General features: G+C 45.8%; 1 long non-coding RNA gene across 1 annotated transcript; it reads right to left on the bottom strand.

Moving 5' to 3' along the window:
* Positions 1-306: 306 nt before the first annotated feature.
* Positions 307-4,718, bottom strand: LOC117063983. Its single transcript, XR_004429202.1, has 3 exons — positions 4,632-4,718; positions 1,882-1,973; positions 307-393 (listed from the first exon to the last, which is right to left on the bottom strand). It is a non-coding gene; the product is annotated as an uncharacterized LOC117063983 (long non-coding RNA).
* Between the last annotated feature and the right edge of the window lie 513 nt (positions 4,719-5,231).

Genomic DNA, 5,231 nt, shown 5'->3' with positions numbered 1-5,231 from the left:
GAACTGGAGCCTAAATTAAATAATTCCAAATTTATTCCTGACCCTGGTTGTTATTGAGGGATAATACAAATATTTCCCTGGTGTCCTGTGAGAGATTGAAGGAATTTTGAGGTCATGATTTATATATTTGCCATCCTCTTTTAAATGGATTCAGCTGTGATGTCTGTGGCACCAGGAGAATTTATCTGCCTGAGAGCCAGGACTCTGTCCATGTCAAGCTCTCAGCCAGACCACTTCACTCAGATCCTTACTAGTTTTCTTCTTCTTTAGCCCATACCAATGACCCCTGGTTTGGATGAGGACATAGGACGAGGGACTGCAAGATTAGGAGCACATCTAGCTCTGGCCTCTGGGGCCACATGGTCACCTGGGGAGACTGAGACATCCAGGAGCCTGGAAGCAGAGCAAAGAGCCATCTCTGAAGAGAAGGAAGAAGACATCTGAAGAAGAAGGTTTTTCTTCAAGAACCACCACACACTTGCTTTCGGATGAAGTTTAAAGCCATTAAGCTTCCCCTTCTACTTAAAACTCTCCTTCTCTATTTTTACTGCATGCCCTGGTTTTTATCACTGACAACACACTGTTCCCTAAGTCTCACTGTCTCCCAAAGAGGAGCTTCAAGGTTCATCTTTGTCTCCCCAAGTCTGAAAATATCAGATAATATGCTTGCAACTTCATCTTGATGGCTTAATTCCTGCTCCTGTCATTTACACTTCACTTCCCTGTTTTGTCTCCTTCATCCTGCCTTGCCCAACCCTGGGAGACTCTGTGTCTCCCATATTACTCCCCTGCTTGGGACCTGAATGACTCCCTACTGCCTCCCGAAGCCAGTTCAAGTTCCCCTGGCTTCCTGGGCCTCCCATAATCTGTCCTGGCCTTATCTACCCCCACTTACTTCCCAACTGGGAGGTGTTGTGGCCATGGCAGAGGAAGGGTTTGTAAAAGATCAGTCATTCAGCCTTGTGTGACTATAAAGCAGTGTACCTATAACAAAAATTTCCTGGCTTTTAGGAGCATAAAAATAAGTTTTACACAATATCAATAACAGAAGCACTCAGACTGAAGCGTATTTTTAAAGGTATTAGTGGGAGTGATTCAGAGTCAGCAGACACAGGGTGTGGACATGAGCTCAGAATGGCTTCTCTGGAGCAAAATCTGTGACTTGATCCTGCAAAGCAAAAGCTGCCAGTCCTTTCTCATCACTATCCCTTTCCTGGTGTGACATGATTATGGTCAGAACTATGTTCTCCAAAAGGATCCATTGAAGTCCTACCCCCAGTACCTCAGAGTGTGACCTTATTTGGATATAGGGTCATTGCAGATGTAATTAGTGAAAATGAGGTCATAGTGTGGGCCCTAATTTAATATGACTGGTGTCCTCATAAGAAGAGGGAAGAGGCCGAGTGTGGTGGCTCACGCCTGTAATCCCAGCACTTTGGGAGGCCAAGGCGGGCAGATCACCTGAGGTCAGCAGTTCGAGACCAGCCTGACCAACATGTTGAAACCCCATCTCTACTAAAAAACACAAAAAAATTAGCTGGGCGTGATGGCAGGTGCCTGTAATCCCAGCTACCCGGGAGGCTGGGGCAGGAGAATTGCTTGAACCCAGGAGGCAGAGATTACAATGAGCCGAGATTGTGCCATTACACTCCAGCCTGGGCAACAAGAGTGAAACTCCATCTCAAAAGAAGAAAAAAAGAAAAAAAAAGAGGGAAGATGATGTGATGTGGAGACACAGAGAGAGGCCAGCGTGTGAAAATGGAGACTGAGATTGGAGTTATGCTACCATAAGCCACAGAATACCTGGGGCTAGCAGAATTTGGGAGAAGCAAGGAAGGATCCACGCCTAAGAACTTCAGGGAGAGCATGCCTTGATCATACCTTGATTTTGGACATTTAGTTTTCAGAACTGTGAGAGAATAAGTTTCTGTCGTTTCAGCCCAGCCAGTTTGCGATGCTTTGTTACAGCGGCCCTAGAAAACAGATAAACATGACATGCATATTTTGTTAAAGTCTGTTCACTCTGACTTTGACTTCTACGTATCCAAGATAGCAGTCCCGTGTCTGCTCCCTGGGACAAAAGCCCACCTGCCTGTCCTTCTCTCCTGGGCCACCAGGTCCTGCCATGTGTGGGTCTGAAGCTTTGGGAAGCAGGCACATTTAATAGATTGAATTTCATTTTTCCCACAACTTCTCACCCTCACAGAGGAGAGTATAACTCATGCTCACTGTGAAATCAGGGCTGTTCTTGGGCCCCTACTGAAGTGCTATACAGACCTGGCTCTGTGACTCTGTCTGAGGAAAACAGCAGGAGTGTGAGACCAGTGCCCTGGATGCAAAGTGCTGTCCTTGGGAGAGGCCAAGCAGTGATGGCTGACTGGTGATGATGGTGGCAAGCGACTCCGTCTCTGAACTCTGTCTTGCCTCCTCCCCGCACCGTGCAGGGCCCTTGCACAGGCTGTTCCCTCTGCTGGGAACTCTCTAACCTGGCTCCTTCTCCTACTTTGTGCCTCGCCTAAGTGTCATCTTCTTCCCTAAGGGAGCAATGTTGTCTCCCCTCCCCATACGCATCCTCTCCAGCCCATTCTTTGCTTGTCTCAAAACATTCATTATTATTCCTCACTATTTTACTCGCTTGCCCATTTATGGTGAACTAACAGTGATGCCAGCTTTATCCCCCATTGGCCGCTACAGTCTAGTTACTCAGCAGCCACAGAAATCTGTTGAAACTGAAGTCAGCTCACATCACTCTGCTGTTCAGAACCCTCTGAGGCTCCCCAGACCACTAATAGTAAAAGCCCAGGATCTTACCATGCCTACTGGGGCCCTTGGGTCCAGTCCCAGCTACGTCCCTGATGTATCACCTTGTTCATCACACCAATTCCTCAGTGCCACTGAGCAGGCCAGGTGCTCACCTGAAGTGGGGCTTCTGCCAGGGACATTGTCTCACCAGATACCTGTATCGCCATCTCTTTCACCTCTTTCAAGTATTAGCTGAAATGTCACCCTCTCAATGAGCCCACCTTGGCCACCCTATTTTTTTAAAATTAAAGTTTTCATTGTGAGATAACTGTAGATTCACATGCAGTTGTAAGAATGCAGAAAGATGCCTGGTACCCTTTACCCAGTTTCCCCCAGTGGTAAATCTTGTAAACCTATGTACAATGGCACAAACAGGATATTGACATTGATACAGTTAAGATACCAGGTATTTCCACCACCACAAGGATCCCTGCGTCTCCAATTTGTAGCCAAACACTTTGTTCCTGTGCCAATCCCTCCATAAACCCTGGTAACCCATCACCTCTTCTCTATTTCTATGATTTTGTCAATCTCAAAAATGCTATAGAAATGGAACCATGCAGTATGCAGACTTTGGGGATGGACTTTTTTCACTCAGAATAAATCCTGGAGATTCATCAGGTTGTCGTGTGTATCCACAGTCAGTTTCTTTTTATTGATGAGTCGTATTTCATGGTATGGATGTACCACAGTTTGATTAACCATTCTCCAACTGGAAGACAGCTAGATTGTTTCTAGTTTGGGGCTATTATAGATAAAGCTGCTGTGAAAATTTATGTGTATGCTTTAATCTGAACACAAGTTTCCATTTATCTGGGATAAATGCCTAAGACAACAATTGCTGGATCACCTATTAGTTGCATAGTTACTTTAAAAAAAAAAATTTTTTTTTTTTTGGAGACAGGGTCTTACTGTCACCCAGGCTGGAGTGCAGTGGTGCCATCATAGCTCACTGGAGACCCAAACTCTTGAGCTCAAGTGATCCTTCCAACTGAGCCTCCTGAGTAGCTGGAACTACAGGCACATGCCACTGTACCTGGTTAATTTTAAATTTTTTTATAGAGACTGAGTCTTGCTTTATTGTCCAGGTTGCTCAAACTCCTGGCTTCAAACAATCCTCCTGCCTCAGCCTCCCAAAGCATTGGAATTACAGGTGTGAACCACTGAACCCAGATCTACACATTTACTATTTTTTGAAACGAAGTCTCGCTCTGTTGCCCAGGCCGGAGTGCAGTGGCGCAATCTGGGCTCACTGCAAGCTCCGCCTCCCAGGTTCACACCATTCTCCTGCCTCAGCCTCCCCAGCAGCTGGGACTACAGGCGCCCACCACCACGCCCGGCTAAGTTTTTGTATTTTTAGTAGAGACGGGGTTTCACCGTGTTAGCCAGGATGGTCTTGATCTCCTGACCTTGTGATCCACCCACCTCGGCCTCCCAAAGTGCTGGGATTACAGGTGTGAGTCATCGCGCCCGGCCCGTATTTACTTTTTAAGGAAGCTGTGGCTATTTTATTTTCGACTGTACTCTCCCTGGCCCCCAGCCCCTTCCCCAAACATCTGATACCTTTTGCCCTGCTTGCTTTTTAGAAGCACTGATGCAGACACCAGATATGAAGCCAGACCTCTGACCAGTGTTCCTCTATCAGGGGAAAGCTTGCTGGAATCACCAGCACACACAAAAGCCAACATGCCCACAAACTGCGTAATGCGGTGATGATGACAAGACAGAACCCGTGCGAGAATTCCCCAGCTGAAGCACTTTGCTAGATTTACAAGAAAATCACATTGAGTTCAAAAGTTAAGTTAGTGCTATCTTTCATGAAAACTTACCACTGCAGGAAAGTTCTAACTCCAGAAACACTCCTGATTTGTGAGCTGACCAAGCAGAGCTGTGGTCCAAGCAGAACCTCACCTCACTAGCAGTGTTTCCAGGCACCCACCAGTCCCAGGGGAGCAAGAACTTTTGCAAATGAGCAGAAACATTCTAGTTAGAAACATTCCAAGACCCCTAGAGGCAGGGGGATCAAAAGAACTGTATTTCATGCCGAAAAGTGAAAACCAAATAAACAAAGCTCCCTGTCACAGCAACTGGTCAGCTCAGCTGTGTAAGTGAATGGCAAAAACATTCCTGGGCTCTGTGGAAGCCCCTGGAAGAAATCCAGAACCTTCTGTACTTAGCCTGACTGGGGGTGATTGTTATTCCCTAAATTTATTTATGTCTTAACATATCGGTTCCTTTCATTTCAAACATTTGCTTGACATTTGTAGTGATTAGGTGAATGCTGGAAGAAGTGATTAAATGATATTGTAAAATAATATTTTGGCCTGACTCAAAATAGAAATATTTATAGTGTTCCCACTAATGCCAGATGATGTCAGCCTGATTATCGTGCTGCTTTTTAAAAAACCTGCTAGGCTGGAAAAAGAATT

This window comes from Trachypithecus francoisi, unplaced genomic scaffold (assembly GCF_009764315.1).
Source record: "Trachypithecus francoisi isolate TF-2019V2 unplaced genomic scaffold, Tfra_2.0 Lachesis_group19, whole genome shotgun sequence".
Lineage (NCBI taxonomy): Eukaryota > Metazoa > Chordata > Mammalia > Primates > Cercopithecidae > Trachypithecus > Trachypithecus francoisi.
This window is presented reverse-complemented; position numbering and strand designations above follow the sequence as displayed.